This window comes from Pimephales promelas, chromosome 7 (genome assembly GCF_988280905.1).
Source record: "Pimephales promelas chromosome 7, fPimPro1.hap1.1, whole genome shotgun sequence".
In the NCBI taxonomy this organism is placed as follows: domain Eukaryota; kingdom Metazoa; phylum Chordata; class Actinopteri; order Cypriniformes; family Leuciscidae; genus Pimephales; species Pimephales promelas.
Window position 1 is genome coordinate 3,951,037 of NC_142775.1, and position 20,812 is coordinate 3,971,848.

The following is a 20,812-nucleotide window of genomic DNA, read 5'->3' on the forward strand; positions in this document are numbered from 1 at the left end:
TTCCCAAATTCTGATAGAGGGCCATGAGACTTAGACCTGAGTGCAAAAATGGAGGCTCTAGCCCCTTCCAGAGCTGAGATATCGAAACTCAAAAATTCGGCCCGAAAAAAAAAACGACAGTGGTACCCCTTACGTTTTTTTTTTTGGGCGAAAAATTAAGTTTCTCCAATCTTCCCAAATTCTGATAGAGGGCCATGAGACTTAGACCTGAGTGCAAAAATGGAGGCTCTAGCCCCTTCCAGAGCTGAGATATCAAAACTCAAAAATTCGGCCCGAAAAAAAAAATCGACAGTGGTACCCCTTACGTTTTTTTTTTTGGGCGAAAAATTAAGTTTCTCCAATCTTCCCAAATTCTGATAGAGGGCCATGAGACTTAGACCTGAGTGCAAAAATGGAGGCTCTAGCCCCTTCCAGAGCTGAGATATCGAAACTCAAAAATTCGGCCCGAAAAAAAAACGACAGTGGTACCCCTTACGTTTTTTTTTTGGGGTGAAAAATTAAGTTTCTCCAATCTTCCCAAATTCCGATAGAGGGCCATGAGACTTAGACCTGAGTGCAAAAATGGAGGCTCTAGCCCCTTCCAGAGCTGAGATATCGAAACTCAAAAATTCGGCCCGAAAAAAAAAACGACAGTGGTACCCCTTACGTTTTTTTTTTGGGCGAAAAATTAAGTTTCTCCAATCTTCCCAAATTCTGATAGAGGGCCATGAGACTTAGACCTGAGTGCAAAAATGGAGGCTCTAGACCCTTCCAGAGCTAAGATATCGAAACTCAAAAATTCGGCCCGAAAAAAAAACGACAGTGGTACCCCTTACGGGTTTTTTTTGGGGCGAAAAATTAAGTTTCTCCAATCTTCCCAAATTCTGATAGAGGGCCATGAGACTTAAACCTGAGTGCAAAAATGGAGGCTCAAGCCCCTTCCAGAGCTGAGATATCGAAACTCAAAAATTCGGCCCGAAAAAAAAAACGACAGTGGTACCCCTTACGTTTTTTTTTGGGCGAAAAATGAAGTTTCTCCAATCTTCCCAAATTCTGGTAGAGGGCCATGAGACTTAGACCTGAGTGCAAAAATGGAGGCTCTAGCCCCTTCCAGAGCTGAGATATCGAAACTCAAAAATTCGGCCCGAAAAAAAAACGACAGTGGTACCCCTTACGTTTTTTTTTTGGGGGGGTGAAAAATTAAGTTTCTCCAATCTTCCTAAATTCTGATAGAGGGCCATGAGACTTAGACCTGAGTGCAAAAATGGAGACTCTAGCCCCTTCCAGAGCTGAGATATCAAAACTCAAAAATTCGGCCCGAAAAAAAAACGACAGTGGTACCCCTTACGTTTTTTTTTTTGGGCGAAAAATTAAGTTTCTCCAATCTTCCCAAAACTCTGGATTCTGATAGAGGGCCATGAGACTTAGACCTGAGTGCAAAAATGGAGGCTCTAGCCCCTTCCAGAGATGAGATATCGAAACTCAAAAATTCGGCCCGAAAAAAAAACGACAGTGGTACCCCTTACGTTTTTTTTTTTTGGGCGAAAAATTAAGTTTCTCCAATCTTCCCAAATTCTGATAGAGGGCCATGAGACTTAGACCTGAGTGCAAAAATGGAGGCTCTAGCCCCTTCCAGAGCTGAGATATCGAAACTCAAAAATTCGGCCCGAAAAAAAAAAACGACAGTGGTACCCCTTACGTTTTTTTTTTTTGGGCGAAAAATTAAGTCTCTCCAATCTTCCCAAATTCTGATAGAGGGCCATGAGACTTAGACCTGAGTGCAAAAATGGAGGCTCTAGCCCCTTCCAGAGCTGAGATATCGAAACTCAAATATTCGGCCCGAAAAAAAAACGACAGTGGTACCCCTTACGTTTTTTTTTTTGGGGTGAAAAATTAAGTTTCTCCAATCTTCCCAAATTCTGATAGAGGGCCATGAGACTTAGACCTGAGTGCAAAAATGGAGGCTCTAGCCCCTTCCAGAGCTGAGATATCGAAACTCAAAAATTCGGCCCGAAAAAAAAAACGACAGTGGTACCCCTTACGTTTTTTTTTTTGGGCGAAAAATTAAGTTTCTCCAATCTTCCCAAATTCTGATAGAGGGCCATGAGACTTAGACCTGAGTGCAAAAATGGAGGCTCTAGCCCCTTCCAGAGCTGAGATATTGAAACTCAAAAATTCGGCCCGAAAAAAAAACGACAGTGGTACCCCTTACGTTTTTTTTTTTGGGGCGAAAAATTAAGTTTTTCCAATCTTCCCAAATTCTGATAGAGGGCCATGAGACTTAGACCTGAGTGCAAAAATTGAGGCTCTAGCCCCTTCCAGAGCTGAGATATCGAAACTCAAAAATTCGGCCCGAAAAAAAACGACAGTGGTACCCCTTAGGTTTTTTTTTTGCGAAAAATTAAGTTTCTCCAATCTTCCCAAATTCTGATAGAGGGCCATGAGACTTAGACCTGAGTGCAAAAATGGAGGCTCTAGCCCCTTCCAGAGCAGAGATATCGAAACTCAAAAATTCGGCCCGAAAAAAAAAACGACAGTGGTACCCCTTACGGTTTTTTTTTTGGGGGCGAAAAATTAAGTTTCTCCAATCTTCCCAAATTCTGATAGAGGGCCATGAGACTTAGACCTGAGTGCAAAAATGGAGGCTCTAGCCCCTTCCAGAGCTGAGATATCGAAACTCAAAAATTCGGCCCGAAAAAAAAAACGACAGTGGTACCCCTTACGTTTTTTTTTGGGCGAAAAATTAAGTTTCTCCAATCTTCCCAAATTCTGATAGAGGGCCATGAGACTTAGACCTGAGTGCAAAAATGGAGGCTCTAGCCCCTTCCAGAGCTGAGATATCGAAACTCAAAAATTCGGCCCGAAAAAAAAACGACAGTGGTACCCCTTACGTTTTTTTTTTTGGGGTGAAAAATTAAGTTTCTCCAATCTTCCCAAATTCTGATAGAGGGCCATGAGACTTAGACCTGAGTGCAAAAATGGAGGCTCTAGCCCCTTCCAGAGCTGAGATATCGAAACTCAAAAATTCGGCCCGAAAAAAAAACGACAGTGGTACCCCTTACATTTTTTTTTTTTTGGGCGAAAAATTAAGTTTCTCCAATCTTCCCAAATTCTGATAGAGGGCCATGAGACTTAGACCTGAGTGCAAAAATGGAGGCTCTAGCCCCTTCCAGAGCTGAGATATCGAAACTCAAAAATTCGGCCCGAAAAAAAAAAACGACAGTGGTACCCCTTACGTTTTTTTTTTGGGCGAAAAATTAAGTCTCTCCAATCTTCCCAAATTCTGATAGAGGGCCATGAGACTTAGACCTGAGTGCAAAAATGGAGGCTCTAGCCCCTTCCAGAGCTGAGATAGAAACTCAAAAATTCGGCCCGAAAAAAAAAACGATAGTGGTACCCCTTACGTTTTTTTTTTTGGGGCGAAAAATTAAGTTTCTCCAATCTTCCCAAAACTCTGGATTCTGATAGAGGGCCATGAGACTTAGACCTGAGTGCAAAAATGGAGGCTCTAGCCCCTTCCAGAGCGGAGATATCGAAACTCAAAAATTCGGCCCGAAAAAAAAACGACAGTGGTACCCCTTACGTTTTTTTTTTGGCCGAAAAATTAAGTTTCTCCAATCTTCCCAAATTCTAGTAGAGGGACATGAGACTTAGACCTGAGTGCAAAAATGGAGGCTCTAGCCCCTTCCAGAGCTGAGATATCGAAACTAAAAAGTTCGGCCCGAAAAAAAAACGACAGTGGTACCCCTTACGTTTTTTTGGGGGGGGCGAAAAATTAAGTTTCTCCAATCTTCCCAAAACTCTGGATTCTGATAGAGGGCCATGAGACTTAGACCAGAGTGCGAAAATGGAGGCTCTAGCCCCTTCCAGAGCTGAGATATCGAAACTCAAAAATTCGGCCCGAAAAAAAAACGACAGTGGTACCCCTTACGTTTTTTTTTTAGGCGAAAAATTAAGTTTCTCCAATCTTCCCAAATTCTGATAGAGGGCCATGAGACTTAGACCTGAGTGCAAAAATGGAGGCTCTAGCCCCTTCCAGAGCTGAGATATCGAAACTCAAAAATTCGGCCCGAAAAAAAAACGACAGTGGTACCCCTTACGTTTTTTTTTTGGGCTAAAAATTAAGTTTCTCCAATCTTCCTAAATTCTGATAGAGGGCCATGAGACTTAGACCTGAGTGCAAAAATGGAGGCTCTAGCCCCTTCCAGAGCTGAGATATAAAAACTCAAAAATTCGGCCCGAAAAAAAAAAACGACAGTGGTACCCCTTACGTTTTTTTTTTTGGGCGAAAAATTAAGTTTCTCCAATCTTCCAAAAACTCTGGATTCTGATAGAGGGCCATGAGACTTAGACCTGAGTGCAAAAATGGAGGCTCTAGCCCCTTCCAGAGCTGAGATATCGAAACTCAAAAATTCGGCCCGAAAAAAAAACGACAATGGTACCCCTTACGTTTTTTTTTTTTGGGCGAAAAATTAAGTTTCTCCAATCTTCCCAAATTCTGGTAGAGGGCCATGAGACTTAGTCCTGAGTGCAAAAATGGAGGCTCTAGCCCCTTCCAGAGCTGAGATATCGAAACTCAAAAATTCGGCCCGAAAAAAAAAACGACAGTGGTACCCCTTACGTTTTTTTGGGCGAAAAATTAAGTTTCTCCAATCTTCCCAAATTCTGATAGAGGGCCATGAGACTTAGACCTGAGTGCAAAAATGGAGGCTCTAGCCCCTTCCAGAGCTGAGATATCGAAACTCAAAAATTCGGCCCGAAAAAAAAACGACAGTGGTACCCCTTACGTTTTTTTTTGGGCGAAAAATTAAGTTTCTCCAATCTTCCCAAATTCTGATAGAGGGCCATGAGACTTAGATCTGAGTGCATAAATGGAGGCTCTAGCCCCTTCCAGAGCTGAGATATCGAAACTCAAAAATTCGGCCCGAAAAAAAAAACGACAGTGGTACCCCTTACGTTTTTTTTTTGGGCGAAAAATTAAGTTTCTCCAATCTTCCCAAATTCTGATAGAGGGCCATGAGACTTAGACCTGAGTGCAAAAATGGAGGCTCTAGACCCTTCCAGAGCTAAGATATCGAAACTCAAAAATTCGGCCCGAAAAAAAAAACGACAGTGGTACCCCTTACGGGTTTTTTTTGGGGCGAAAAATTAAGTTTCTCCAATCTTCCCAAATTCTGATAGAGGGCCATGAGACTTAGACCTGAGTGCAAAAATGGAGGGTCTAGCCCCTTCCAGAGCTGAGATATCGAAACTCAAAAATTCGGCCCGAAAAAAAAAACGACAGTGGTACCCCTTACGTTTTTTTTTGGGCGAAAAATGAAGTTTCTCCAATCTTCCCAAATTCTGGTAGAGGGCCATGAGACTTAGACCTGAGTGCAAAAATGGAGGCTCTAGCCCCTTCCAGAGCTGAGATATCGAAACTCAAAAATTCGGCCCGAAAAAAAAACGACAGTGGTACCACTTACGTTTTTTTTTTGGGGGGGTGAAAAATTAAGTTACTCCAATCTTCCTAAATTCTGATAGAGGGCCATGAGACTTAGACCTGAGTGCAAAAATGGAGACTCTAGCCCCTTCCAGAGCTGAGATATCAAAACTCAAAAATTCGGCCCGAAAAAAAAACGACAGTGGTACCCCTTACGTTTTTTTTTTTGGGCGAAAAATTAAGTTTCTCCAATCTTTTCCAAAACTCTGGATTCTGATAGAGGGCCATGAGACTTAGACCTGAGTGCAAAAATGGAGGCTCTAGCCCCTTCCAGAGCTGAGATATCGAAACTCAAAAATTCGGCCCGAAAAAAAAACGACAGTGGTACCCCTTACGTTTTTTTTTTTCGGGCGAAAAATTAAGTTTCTCCAATCTTCCCAAATTCTGATAGAGGGCCATGAGACTTAGACATGAGTGCAAAAATGGAGGCTCTAGCCCCTTCCAGAGCTGAGATATCGAAACTCAAAAATTCGGCCCGAAAAAAAAAAACGACAGTGGTACCCCTTACGTTTTTTTTTTTGGGCGAAAAATTAAGTTTCTCCAATCTTCCCAAATTCTGATAGAGGGCCATGAGACTTAGACCTGAGTGCAAAAATGGAGGCTCTAGCCCCTTCCAGAGCTGAGATATTGAAACTCAAAAATTCGGCCCGAAAAAAAAAATCGACAGTGGTACCCCTTACGTTTTTTTTTTGGGCGAAAAATTAAGTTTCTCCAATCTTCCCAAATTCTGATAGAGGGCCATGAGACTTCGACCTGAGTGCAAAAATGGAGGCTCTAGCCCCTTCCAGAGCTGAGATATCGAAACTCAAAAATTCGGCCCGAAAAAAAAACGACAGTGGTACCCCTTACATTTTTTTTTTTTTGGGCGAAAAATTAAGTTTCTCCAATCTTCCCAAATTCTGATAGAGGGCCATGAGACTTAGACCTGAGTGCAAAAATGGAGGCTCTAGCCCCTTCCAGAGCTGAGATATCGAAACTCAAAAATTCGGCCCGAAAAAAAAACGACAGTGGTACCCCTTACGTTTTTTTTTTGGGCGAAAAATTAAGTCTCTCCAATCTTCCCAAATTCTGATAGAGGGCCATGAGACTTAGACCTGAGTGCAAAAATGGAGGCTCTAGCCCCTTCCAGAGCTGAGATAGAAACTCAAAAATTCGGCCCGAAAAAAAAAACGATAGTGGTACCCCTTACGTTTTTTTTTTTGGGGCGAAAAATTAAGTTTCTCCAATCTTCCCAAAACTCTGGATTCTGATAGAGGGCCATGAGACTTAGACCTGAGTGCAAAAATGGAGGCTCTAGCCCCTTCCAGAGCGGAGATATCGAAACTCAAAAATTCGGCCCGAAAAAAAAACGACAGTGGTACCCCTTACGTTTTTTTTTTTTGGCCGAAAAATTAAGTTTCTCCAATCTTCCCAAATTCTAGTAGAGGGACATGAGACTTAGACCTGAGTGCAAAAATGGAGGCTCTAGCCCCTTCCAGAGCTGAGATATCGAAACTAAAAAGTTCGGCCCGAAAAAAAAAACGACAGTGGTACCCCTTACGTTTTTTTGGGGGGGGCGAAAAATTAAGTTTCTCCAATCTTCCCAAAACTCTGGATTCTGATAGAGGGCCATGAGACTTAGACCAGAGTGCGAAAATGGAGGCTCTAGCCCCTTCCAGAGCTGAGATATCGAAACTCAAAAATTCGGCCCGAAAAAAAAACGACAGTGGTACCCCTTACGTTTTTTTTTTAGGCGAAAAATTAAGTTTCTCCAATCTTCCCAAATTCTGATAGAGGGCCATGAGACTTAGACCTGAGTGCAAAAATGGAGGCTCTAGCCCCTTCCAGAGCTGAGATATCGAAACTCAAAAATTCGGCCCGAAAAAAAAACGACAGTGGTACCCCTTACGTTTTTTTTTTGGGCGAAAAATTAAGTTTCTCCAATCTTCCTAAATTCTGATAGAGGGCCATGAGACTTAGACCTGAGTGCAAAAATGGAGGCTCTAGCCCCTTCCAGAGCTGAGATATAAAAACTCAAAAATTCGGCCCGAAAAAAAAAAACGACAGTGGTACCCCTTACGTTTTTTTTTTTGGGCGAAAAATTAAGTTTCTCCAATCTTTCAAAAACTCTGGATTCTGATAGAGGGCCATGAGACTTAGACCTGAGTGCAAAAATGGAGGCTCTAGCCCCTTCCAGAGCTGAGATATCGAAACTCAAAAATTCGGCCCGAAAAAAAAACGACAATGGTACCCCTTACGTTTTTTTTTTTTGGGCGAAAAATTAAGTTTCTCCAATCTTCCCAAATTCTGGTAGAGGGCCATGAGACTTAGTCCTGAGTGCAAAAATGGAGGCTCTAGCCCCTTCCAGAGCTGAGATATCGAAACTCAAAAATTCGGCCCGAAAAAAAAACGACAGTGGTACCCCTTACGATTTTTTGGGCGAAAAATTAAGTTTCTCCAATCTTCCCAAATTCTGATAGAGGGCCATGAGACTTAGACCTGAGTGCAAAAATGGAGGCTCTAGCCCCTTCCAGAGCTGAGATATCGAAACTCAAAAATTCGGCCCGAAAAAAAAAACGACAGTGGTACCCCTTACGTTTTTTTTTTGGGCGAAAAATTAAGTCTCTCCAATCTTCCCAAATTCTGATAGAGGGCCATGAGACTTAGACCTGAGTGCAAAAATGGAGGCTCTAGCCCCTTCCAGAGCTGAGATAGAAACTCAAAAATTCGGCCCGAAAAAAAAAACGATAGTGGTACCCCTTACGTTTTTTTTTTGGGCGAAAAATTAAGTTTCTCCAATCTTCCCAAAACTCTGGATTCTGATAGAGGGCCATGAGACTTAGACCTGAGTGCAAAAATGGAGGCTCTAGCCCCTTCCAGAGCGGAGATATCGAAACTCAAAAATTCGGCCCGAAAAAAAAACGACAGTGGTACCCCTTACGTTTTTTTTTTTGGCCGAAAAATTAAGTTTCTCCAATCTTCCCAAATTCTGATAGAGGGCCATGAGACTTAGACCAGAGTGCGAAAATGGAGGCTCTAGCCCCTTCCAGAGCTGAGATATCGAAACTCAAAAATTCGGCCCGAAAAAAAAACGACAGTGGTACCCCTTACGTTTTTTTTTTAGGCGAAAAATTAAGTTTCTCCAATCTTCCCAAATTCTGATAGAGGGCCATGAGACTTAGACCTGAGTGCAAAAATGGAGGCTCTAGCCCCTTCCAGAGCTGAGATATCGAAACTCAAAAATTCGGCCCGAAAAAAAAACGACAGTGGTACCCCTTACGTTTTTTTTTTGGGCGAAAAATTAAGTTTCTCCAATCTTCCTAAATTCTGATAGAGGGCCATGAGACTTAGACCTGAGTGCAAAAATGGAGGCTCTAGCCCCTTCCAGAGCTGAGATATAAAAACTCAAAAATTCGGCCCGAAAAAAAAAAACGACAGTGGTACCCCTTACGTTTTTTTTTTTGGGCGAAAAATTAAGTTTCTCCAATCTTCCAAAAACTCTGGATTCTGATAGAGGGCCATGAGACTTAGACATGAGTGCAAAAATGGAGGCTCTAGCCCCTTCCAGAGCTGAGATATCGAAACTCAAAAATTCGGCCCGAAAAAAAAACGACAATGGTACCCCTTACGTTTTTTTTTTTTGGGCGAAAAATTAAGTTTCTCCAATCTTCCCAAATTCTGGTAGAGGGCCATGAGACTTAGTCCTGAGTGCAAAAATGGAGGCTCTAGCCCCTTCCAGAGCTGAGATATCGAAACTCAAAAATTCGGCCCGAAAAAAAAACGACAGTGGTACCCCTTACGTTTTTTTGGGCGAAAAATTAAGTTTCTCCAATCTTCCCAAATTCTGATAGAGGGCCATGAGACTTAGACCTGAGTGCAAAAATGGAGGCTCTAGCCCCTTCCAGAGCTGAGATATCGAAACTCAAAAATTCAGCCCAAAAAAAAAACGACAGTGGTACCCCTTACGTTTTTTTTTTGGGGGGCGAAAAATTAAGTTTCTCCAATCTTCCCAAATTCTGATAGAGGGCCATGAGACTTAGATCTGAGTGCATAAATGGAGGCTCTAGCCCCTTCCAGAGCTGAGATATCGAAACTCAAAAATTCGGCCCGAAAAAAAAAACGACAGTGGTACCCCTTACGTTTTTTTTTTGGGCGAAAAATTAAGTTTCTCCAATCTTCCCAAATTCTGATAGAGGGCCATGAGACTTAGACCTGAGTGCAAAAATGGAGGCTCTAGACCCTTCCAGAGCTAAGATATCGAAACTCAAAAATTCGGCCCGAAAAAAAAAACGACAGTGGTACCCCTTACGGGTTTTTTTTGGGGCGAAAAATTAAGTTTCTCCAATCTTCCCAAATTCTGATAGAGGGCCATGAGACTTAGACCTGAGTGCAAAAATGGAGGGTCTAGCCCCTTCCAGAGCTGAGATATCGAAACTCAAAAATTCGGCCCGAAAAAAAAAACGACAGTGGTACCCCTTACGTTTTTTTTTGGGCGAAAAATTAAGTTTCTCCAATCTTCCCAAATTCTGGTAGAGGGCCATGAGACTTAGACCTGAGTGCAAAAATGGAGACTCTAGCCCCTTCCAGAGCTGAGATATCAAAACTCAAAAATTCGGCCCGAAAAAAAAACGACAGTGGTACCCCTTACGTTTTTTTTTTGGGCGAAAAATTAAGTTTCTCCAATCTTTTCCAAAACTCTGGATTCTGATAGAGGGCCATGAGACTTAGACCTGAGTGCAAAAATGGAGGCTCTAGCCCCTTCCAGAGCTGAGATATCGAAACTCAAAAATTCGGCCCGAAAAAAAAACGACAGTGGTACCCCTTACGTTTTTTTTTTTCGGGCGAAAAATTAAGTTTCTCCAATCTTCCCAAATTCTGATAGAGGGCCATGAGACTTAGACATGAGTGCAAAAATGGAGGCTCTAGCCCCTTCCAGAGCTGAGATATCGAAACTCAAAAATTCGGCCCGAAAAAAAAAAACGACAGTGGTACCCCTTACGTTTTTTTTTTTGGGCGAAAAATTAAGTTTCTCCAATCTTCCCAAATTCTGATAGAGGGCCATGAGACTTAGACCTGAGTGCAAAAATGGAGACTCTAGCCCCTTCCAGAGCTGAGATATCAAAACTCAAAAATTCGGCCCGAAAAAAAAAACGACAGTGGTACCCCTTACGTTTTTTTTTTGGGCGAAAAATTAAGTTTCTCCAATCTTTTCCAAAACTCTGGATTCTGATAGAGGGCCATGAGACTTAGACCTGAGTGCAAAAATGGAGGCTCTAGCCCCTTCCAGAGCTGAGATATCGAAACTCAAAAATTCGGCCCGAAAAAAAAACGACAGTGGTACCCCTTACGTTTTTTTTTTTCGGGCGAAAAATTAAGTTTCTCCAATCTTCCCAAATTCTGATAGAGGGCCATGAGACTTAGACATGAGTGCAAAAATGGAGGCTCTAGCCCCTTCCAGAGCTGAGATATCGAAACTCAAAAATTCGGCCCGAAAAAAAAAAACGACAGTGGTACCCCTTACGTTTTTTTTTTTGGGCGAAAAATTAAGTTTCTCCAATCTTCCCAAATTCTGATAGAGGGCCATGAGACTTAGACCTGAGTGCAAAAATGGAGGGTCTAACCCCTTCCAGAGCTGAGATATCGAAACTCAAAAATTCGGCCCGAAAAAAAAACGACAGTGGTACCCCTTACGTTTTTTTTTGGGCGAAAAATGAAGTTTCTCCAATCTTCCCAAATTCTGGTAGAGGGCCATGAGACTTAGACCTGAGTGCAAAAATGGAGGCTCTAGCCCCTTCCAGAGCTGAGATATCGAAACTCAAAAATTCGGCCCGAAAAAAAAACGACAGTGGTACCACTTACGTTTTTTTTTGGGGGGGGTGAAAAATTAAGTTACTCCAATCTTCCTAAATTCTGATAGAGGGCCATGAGACTTAGACCTGAGTGCAAAAATGGAGACTCTAGCCCCTTCCAGAGCTGAGATATCAAAACTCAAAAATTCGGCCCGAAAAAAAAACGACAGTGGTACCCCTTACGTTTTTTTTTGGGGCGAAAAATTAAGTTTCTCCAATCTTTTCCAAAACTCTGGATTCTGATAGAGGGCCATGAGACTTAGACCTGAGTGCAAAAATGGAGGCTCTAGCCCCTTCCAGAGCTGAGATATCGAAACTCAAAAATTCGGCCCGAAAAAAAAACGACAGTGGTACCCCTTACGTTTTTTTTTTTCGGGCGAAAAATTAAGTTTCTCCAATCTTCCCAAATTCTGATAGAGGGCCATGAGACTTAAGGCCCTTTCACACCGGATGCGTAACGGAAAAGCGAAACGAAAAAGCGAATAGTTCGCGTGAGAATATTTCGCGTCAAAACCATTCACATCAGCCGCGACGCGAATTTGCGACGTTCAGAACTTCAACATTCCAAAACATTCGCGCCGATGAAAGCAGACCTGATTTTCATCAGAAAACGTAGGCTACTCTATACTTATTATTATAGCCTATAGGTGAATAAATATAGATTTTATATTAGATGTCTTTTTGAAGTGATGTTAACATGATGCTTTAACAGGCTTAATAAAAAAAAAAATCCCAATCTCTAAATAGCACATTTTCAAATAAGCACATAAGTCCATTAGGAAAGATAAAGATGAATGCGTTCTTACCGGATTCGATCAGTGCATTTTGAATTTATATTGTTTGTCTGATGATCTGGCAGCTTCGATTGGACCTTCTTTTTAATTATGTGCATGTCAGTAGTAACTACTGGCAGGTGGAGCTCACTTTCACCAGTTCACTTTAGGTCCACAGTTGCCTGGTTCCTTGTCCACGCAGCATTCATCAGAGCAAACACTCTCTCCACGAAGAGTTTGTTTGTTTGTGATGGCTCCATTAACGTCTGTGCTGTGCATTTTCTATGTTTTCTTATTACATTTTTTTAAATTGTAGAATTGTTATTTAAAGGACGATTAAATAAAAGGATGCAGACAAAAAAAATGCGGTACAGTGCTATGACTTGCGGGACGTGGCACATAGCTTCTTCATCACTATCATTATCATCCAGTGAAGACAAGCTTTTTATTTTATCTAAAAGCAGAAAAGAAGGTTTGGGGCACCCACTACCGGAGCTAGAAACATATGGCAGAAGGTGAGCTGTCCCATTCATCAGGGGCTACGTTTACATGCAATCAAATAAACACTTTTAGTAAACGTATTGAAGGCTCAAATGGACTGAAAAGCCTTGTAAACACCCGGTTGGGCTCGATACGAACGAACGAGCACAACGTCCCACCAGTCCTTGTTTCAGATATTCATTCACAGACTCGACACACAAGCAATCAGAAGGTCCGTCCGTCATTGCTGCGGTCACGTCACCTTTGTTTCCATGTATATGATTGGCTGAAGCCTTTTCTTTCGCCTCAAAAATCGACATCGAAGCGAAAAAAATAAAAGTCGTTTTTTCGCCGCAGCAGATTCGCGTTCGGTGTGGAAGCACTCATTACACAAACAGCTGATCAAAAAATAAAACCATCGCGCGAATTATTCGCGCGTCAAAATCGCGTTCAGTGTGAAAGGGCCTTTAGACATGAGTGCAAAAATGGAGGCTCTAGCCCCTTCCAGAGCTGAGATATCGAAACTCAAAAATTCGGCCCGAAAAAAAAAAACGACAGTGGTACCCCTTACGTTTTTTTTTTTGGGCGAAAAATTAAGTTTCTCCAATCTTCCCAAATTCTGATAGAGGGCCATGAGACTTAGACCTGAGTGCAAAAATGGAGGCTCTAGCCCCTTCCAGAGCTGAGATATTGAAACTCAAAAATTCGGCCCGAAAAAAAAAATCGACAGTGGTACCCCTTACGTTTTTTTTTTGGGCGAAAAATTAAGTTTCTCCAATCTTCCCAAATTCTGATAGAGGGCCATGAGACTTAGACCTGAGTGCAAAAATGGAGGCTCTAGCCCCATCCAGAGCTGAGATATCGAAACTCAAAAATTCGGCCCGAAAAAAAAACGACAGTGGTACCCCTTACGTTTTTTTTTTGGGGTGAAAAATTAAGTTTCTCCAATCTTCCCAAATTCTGATAGAGGGCCATGAGACTTAGACCTGAGTGCAAAAATGGAGGCTCTAGCCCCTTCCAGAGCTGAGATATCGAAACTCAAAAATTCGGCCCGAAAAAAAAAACGACAGTGGTACCCCTTACGTTTTTTTTTTGGGCGAAAAATTAAGTTTCTCCAATCTTCCCAAATTCTGATAGAGGGCCATGAGACTTAGACCTGAGTGCAAAAATGGAGGCTCTAGCCCCTTCCAGAGCAGAGATATCGAAACTCAAAAATTCGGCCCGAAAAAAAAAACGACAGTGGTACCCCTTACGTTTTTTTTTTTTGGGCGAAAAATTAAGTTTCTCCAATCTTTTCCAAAACTCTGGATTCTGATAGAGGGCCATGAGACTTAGACCTGAGTGCAAAAATGGAGGCTCTAGCCCCTTCCAGAGCTGAGATATCGAAACTCAAAAATTCGGCCCGAAAAAAAAACGACAGTGGTACCCCTTACGTTTTTTTTTTTCGGGCGAAAAATTAAGTTTCTCCAATCTTCCCAAATTCTGATAGAGGGCCATGAGACTTAGACCTGAGTGCAAAAATGGAGGCTCTAGCCCCTTCCAGAGCTGAGATATCGAAACTCAAAAATTCGGCCCGAAAAAAAAACGACAGTGGTACCCCTTACGTTTTTTTTTTGGGGTGAAAAATTAAGTTTCTCCAATCTTCCCAAATTCTGATAGAGGGCCATGAGACTTAGACCTGAGTGCAAAAATGGAGGCTCTAGCCCCTTCCAGAGCTGAGATATCGAAACTCAAAAATTCGGCCCGAAAAAAAAAACGACAGTGGTACCCCTTACGTTTTTTTTTTGGGCGAAAAATTAAGTTTCTCCAATCTTCCCAAATTCTGATAGAGGGCCATGAGACTTAGACCTGAGTGCAAAAATGGAGGCTCTAGCCCCTTCCAGAGCTGAGATATTGAAACTCAAAAATTCGGCCCGAAAAGAAAAAACGACAGTGGTACCCCTTACGTTTTTTTTTTTTGGGGCGAAAAATTAAGTTTTTCCAATCTTCCCAAATTCTGATAGAGGGCCATGAGACTTAGACCTGAGTGCAAAAATGGAGGCTCTAGCCCCTTCCAGAGCTGAGATATCGAAACTCAAAAATTCGGCCCGAAAAAAACGACAGTGGTACCCCTTAGGTTTTTTTTTTGCGAAAAATTAAGTTTCTCCAATCTTCCCAAATTCTGATAGAGGGCCATGAGACTTAGACCTGAGTGCAAAAATGGAGGCTCTAGCCCCTTCCAGAGCAGAGATATTGAAACTCAAAAATTCGGCCCGAAAAAAAAAACGACAGTGGTACCCCTTACGGTTTTTTTTTGGGGCGAAAAATTAAGTTTCTCCAATCTTCCCAAATTCTGATAGAGGGCCATGAGACTTAGACCTGAGTGCAAAAATGGAGGCTCTAGCCCCTTCCAGAGCTGAGATATCGAAACTCAAAAATTCGGCCCGAAAAAAAAAAAACGACAGTGGTACCCCTTACGTTTTTTTTTTGGGCGAAAAATTAAGTTTCTCCAATCTTCCCAAATTCTGATAGAGGGCCATGAGACTTAGACCTGAGTGCAAAAATGGAGGCTCTAGCCCCTTCCAGAGCTGAGATATCGAAACTCAAAAATTCGGCCCGAAAAAAAAACGACAGTGGTACCCCTTACGTTTTTTTTTTTTGGGGTGAAAAATTAAGTTTCTCCAATCTTCCCAAATTCTGATAGAGGGCCATGAGACTTAGACCTGAGTTCAAAAATGGAGGCTCTAGCCCCTTCCAGAGCTGAGATATCGAAACTCAAAAATTTGGCCCGAAAAAAAAAAAACGACAGTGGTAGCCCTTACGTTTTTTTTTGGGCGAAAAATTAAGTTTCTCCAATCTTCCCAAATTCTGATAGAGGGCCATGAGACTTAGACCTGAGTGCAAAAATGGAGGCTCTAGCCCCTTCCAGAGCAGAGATATTGAAACTCAAAAATTCGGCCCGAAAAAAAAAACGACAGTGGTACCCCTTACGGTTTTTTTTAGGGCGAAAAATTAAGTTTCTCCAATCTTCCCAAATTCTGATAGAGGGCCATGAGACTTAGACCTGAGTGCAAAAATGGAGGCTCTAGCCCCTTACAGAGCTGAGATATCGAAACTCAAAAATTCGGCCCGAAAAAAAAAAACGACAGTGGTACCCCTTACGTTTTTTTTTTTGGGCGAAAAATTAAGTTTCTCCAATCTTCCCAAATTCTGATAGAGGGCCATGAGACTTAGACCCGAGTGCAAAAATGGAGGCTCTAGCCCCTTCCAGAGCTGAGATATCGAAACTCAAAAATTCGGCCCGAAAAAAAAACGACAGTGGTACCCCTTACGTTTTTTTTTTTGGGGTGAAAAATTAAGTTTCTCCAATCTTCCCAAATTCTGATAGAGGGCCATGAGACTTAGACCTGAGTGCAAAAATGGAGGCTCTAGCCCCTTCCAGAGCTGAGATATCGAAACTCAAAAATTCGGCCCGAAAAAAAAAACGACAGTGGTACCCCTTACGTTTTTTTTTTTGGGCGAAAAATTAAGTTTCTCCAATCTTCCCAAATTCTGATAGAGGGCCATGAGACTTAGACCTGAGTGCAAAAATGGAGGCTCTAGCCCCTTCCAGAGCTGAGATATCAAAACTCAAAAATTCGGCCCGAAAAAAAAAATCGACAGTGGTACCCCTTACGTTTTTTTTTTTGGGCGAAAAATTAAGTTTCTCCAATCTTCCCAAATTCTGATAGAGGGCCATGAGACTTAGACCTGAGTGCAAAAATGGAGGCTCTAGCCCCTTCCAGAGCTGAGATATCGAAACTCAAAAATTCGGCCCGAAAAAAAAAACGACAGTGGTACCCCTTACGTTTTTTTTGGGGGGTGAAAAATTAAGTTTCTCCAATCTTCCCAAATTCCGATAGAGGGCCATGAGACTTAGACCTGAGTGCAAAAATGGAGGCTCTAGCCCCTTCCAGAGCTGAGATATCGAAACTCAAAAATTCGGCCCGAAAAAAAAACCGACAGTGGTACCCCTTACGTTTTTTTTTTTGGGCGAAAAATTAAGTTTCTCCAATCTTCCCAAATTCTGATAGAGGGCCATGAGACTTAGACCTGAGTGCAAAAATGGAGGCTCTAGCCCCTTCCAGAGCTGAGATATCGAAACTCAAAAATTCGGCCCGAAAAAAAAAACGATAGTGGTACCCCTTACGTTTTTTTTTTGGGCGAAAAATTAAGTTTCTCCAATCTTCCCAAATTCTGATAGAGGGCCATGAGACTTAGACATGAGTGCAAAAATGGAGGCTCTAGCCCCTTCCAGAGCTGAGATATCGAAACTCAAAAATTCGGCCCGAAAAAAAAAAACGACAGTGGTACCCCTTACGTTTTTTTTTTTGGGCGAAAAATTAAGTTTCTCCAATCTTCCCAAATTCTGATAGAGGGCCATGAGACTTAGACCTGAGTGCAAAAATGGAGGGTCTAGCCCCTTCCAGAGCTGAGATATCGAAACTCAAAAATTCGGCCCGAAAAAAAAACGACAGTGGTACCCCTTACGTTTTTTTTTGGGCGAAAAATGAAGTTTCTCCAATCTTCCCAAATTCTGGTAGAGGGCCATGAGACTTAGACCTGAGTGCAAAAATGGAGGCTCTAGCCCCTTCCAGAGCTGAGATATCGAAACTCAAAAATTCGGCCCGAAAAAAAAACGACAGTGGTACCACTTACGTTTTTTTTTTGGGGGGGTGAAAAATTAAGTTACTCCAATCTTCCTAAATTCTGATAGAGGGCCATGAGACTTAGACCTGAGTGCAAAAATGGAGACTCTAGCCCCTTCCAGAGCTGAGATATCAAAACTCAAAAATTCGGCCCGAAAAAAAAACGACAGTGGTACCCCTTAGGTTTTTTTTTGCGAAAAATTAAGTTTCTCCAATCTTCCCAAATTCTGATAGAGGGCCATGAGACTTAGACCTGAGTGCAAAAATGGAGGCTCTAGCCCCTTCCAGAGCAGAGATATTGAAACTCAAAAATTCGGCCCGAAAAAAAAAACGACAGTGGTACCCCTTACGGTTTTTTTTTGGGGCGAAAAATTAAGTTTCTCCAATCTTCCCAAATTCTGATAGAGGGCCATGAGACTTAGACCTGAGTGCAAAAATGGAGGCTCTAGCCCCTTCCAGAGCTGAGATATCGAAACTCAAAAATTCGGCCCGAAAAAAAAAACGACAGTGGTACCCCTTACGTTTTTTTTTTTGGGGTGAAAAATTAAGTTTCTCCAATCTTCCCAAATTCTGATAGAGGGCCATGAGACTTAGACCTGAGTGCAAAAATGGAGGCTCTAGCCCCTTCCAGAGCTGAGATATCGAAACTCAAAAATTTGGCCCGAAAAAAAAAAAACGACAGTGGTAGCCCTTACGTTTTTTTTTGGGCGAAAAATTAAGTTTCTCCAATCTTCCCAAATTCTGATAGAGGGCCATGAGACTTAGACCTGAGTGCAAAAATGGAGGCTCTAGCCCCTTCCAGAGCTGAGATATCGAAACTCAAAAATTCGGCCCGAAAAAAAAAACGACAGTGGTACCCCTTACGTTTTTTTTTTTGGGCGAAAAATTAAGTTTCTCCAATCTTCCCAAATTCTGATAGAGGGCCATGAGACTTAGACCTGAGTGCAAAAATGGAGGCTCTAGCCCCTTCCAGAGCTGAGATATCGAAACTCAAAAATTCGGCCCGAAAAAAAAAAACGACAGTGGTACCCCTTAGGTTTTTTTTTTGCGAAAAATTAAGTTTCTCCAATCTTCCCAAATTCTGATAGAGGGCCATGAGACTTAGACCTGAGTGCAAAAATGGAGGCTCTAGCCCCTTCCAGAGCAGAGATATTGAAACTCAAAAATTCGGCCCGAAAAAAAAAACGACAGTGGTACCCCTTACGGGTTTTTTTAGGGCGAAAAATTAAGTTTCTCCAATCTTCCCAAATTCTGATAGAGGGCCATGAGACTTAGACCTGAGTGCAAAAATGGAGGCTCTAGCCCCTTCCAGAGCTGAGATATCGAAACTCAAAAATTCGGCCCGAAAAAAAAAAACGACAGTGGTACCCCTTACGTTTTTTTTTTTGGGCGAAAAATTAAGTTTCTCCAATCTTCCCAAATTCTGATAGAGGGCCATGAGACTTAGACCTGAGTGCAAAAATGGAGGCTCTAGCCCCTTCCAGAGCTGAGATATCGAAACTCAAAAATTCGGCCCGAAAAAAAAACGACAGTGGTACCCCTTACGTTTTTTTTTTTGGGGTGAAAAATTAAGTTTCTCCAATCTTCCCAAATTCTGATAGAGGGCCATGAGACTTAGACCTGAGTGCAAAAATGGAGGCTCTAGCCCCTTCCAGAGCTGAGATATCGAAACTCAAAAATTCGGCCCGAAAAAAAAAACGACAGTGGTACCCCTTACGTTTTTTTTTTTGGGCGAAAAATTAAGTTTCTCCAATCTTCCCAAATTCTGATAGAGGGCCATGAGACTTAGACCTGAGTGCAAAAATGGAGGCTCTAGCCCCTTCCAGAGCTGAGATATCAAAACTCAAAAATTCGGCCCGAAAAAAAAAATCGACAGTGGTACCCCTTACGTTTTTTTTTTTGGGCGAAAAATTAAGTTTCTCCAATCTTCCCAAATTCTGATAGAGGGCCATGAGACTTAGACCTGAGTGCAAAAATGGAGGCTCTAGCCCCTTCCAGAGCTGAGATATCGAAACTCAAAAATTCGGCCCGAAAAAAAAAACGACAGTGGTACCCCTTACGTTTTTTTTTTTGGGCGAAAAATTAAGTTTCTCCAATCTTCCCAAATTCTGATAGAGGGCCATGAGACTTAGACCTGAGTGCAAAAATGGAGGCTCTAGCCCCTTCCAGAGCAGAGATATCGAAACTCAAAAATTCGGCCCGAAAAAAAAAACGACAGTGGTACCCCTTACGTTTTTTTTTTTTGGGCGAAAAATTAAGTTTCTCCAATCTTTTCCAAAACTCTGGATTCTGATAGAGGGCCATGAGACTTAGACCTGAGTGCAAAAATGGAGGCTCTAGCCCCTTCCAGAGCTGAGATATCGAAACTCAAAAATTCGGCCCGAAAAAAAAACGACAGTGGTACCCCTTACGTTTTTTTTTTTCGGGCGAAAAATTAAGTTTCTCCAATCTTCCCAAATTCTGATAGAGGGCCATGAGACTTAGACCTGAGTGCAAAAATGGAGGCTCTAGCCCCTTCCAGAGCTGAGATATCGAAACTCAAAAATTCGGCCCGAAAAAAAAACGACAGTGGTACCCCTTACGTTTTTTTTTTGGGGTGAAAAATTAAGTTTCTCCAATCTTCCCAAATTCTGATAGAGGGCCATGAGACTTAGACCTGAGTGCAAAAATGGAGGCTCTAGCCCCTTCCAGAGCTGAGATATCGAAACTCAAAAATTCGGCCCGAAAAAAAAAACGACAGTGGTACCCCTTACGTTTTTTTTTTGGGCGAAAAATTAAGTTTCTCCAATCTTCCCAAATTCTGATAGAGGGCCATGAGACTTAGACCTGAGTGCAAAAATGGAGGCTCTAGCCCCTTCCAGAGCTGAGATATCGAAACTCAAAAATTCGGCCCGAAAAAAAAAACGACAGTGGTACCCCTTACGTTTTTTTTTTTGGGCGAAAAATTAAGTTTCTCCAATCTTCCCAAATTCTGATAGAGGGCCATGAGACTTAGACCTGAGTGCAAAAATGGAGGCTCTAGCCCCTTTCAGAGCTGAGATATCAAAACTCAAAAATTCGGCCCGAAAAAAAAAATCGACAGTGGTACCCCTTACGTTTTTTTTTTGGGCGAAAAATTAAGTTTCTCCAATCTTCCCAAATTCTGATAGAGGGCCATGAGACTTAGACCTGAGTGCAAAAATGGAGGCTCTAGCCCCTTCCAGAGCTGAGATATCGAAACTCAAAAATTCGGCCCGAAAAAAAAACGACAGTGGTACCCCTTACGTTTTTTTTTTGGGGTGAAAAATTAAGTTTCTCCAATCTTCCCAAATTCCGATAGAGGGCCATGAGACTTAGACCTGAGTGCAAAAATGGAGGCTCTAGCCCCTTCCAGAGCTGAGATATCGAAACTCAAAAATTCGGCCCGAAAAAAAAAACGACAGTGGTACCCCTTACGTTTTTTTTTTGGGCGAAAAATTAAGTTTCTCCAATCTTCCCAAATTCTGATAGAGGGCCATGAGACTTAGACCTGAGTGCAAAAATGGAGGCTCTAGACCCTTCCAGAGCTAAGATATCGAAACTCAAAAATTCGGCCCGAAAAAAAAACGACAGTGGTACCCCTTA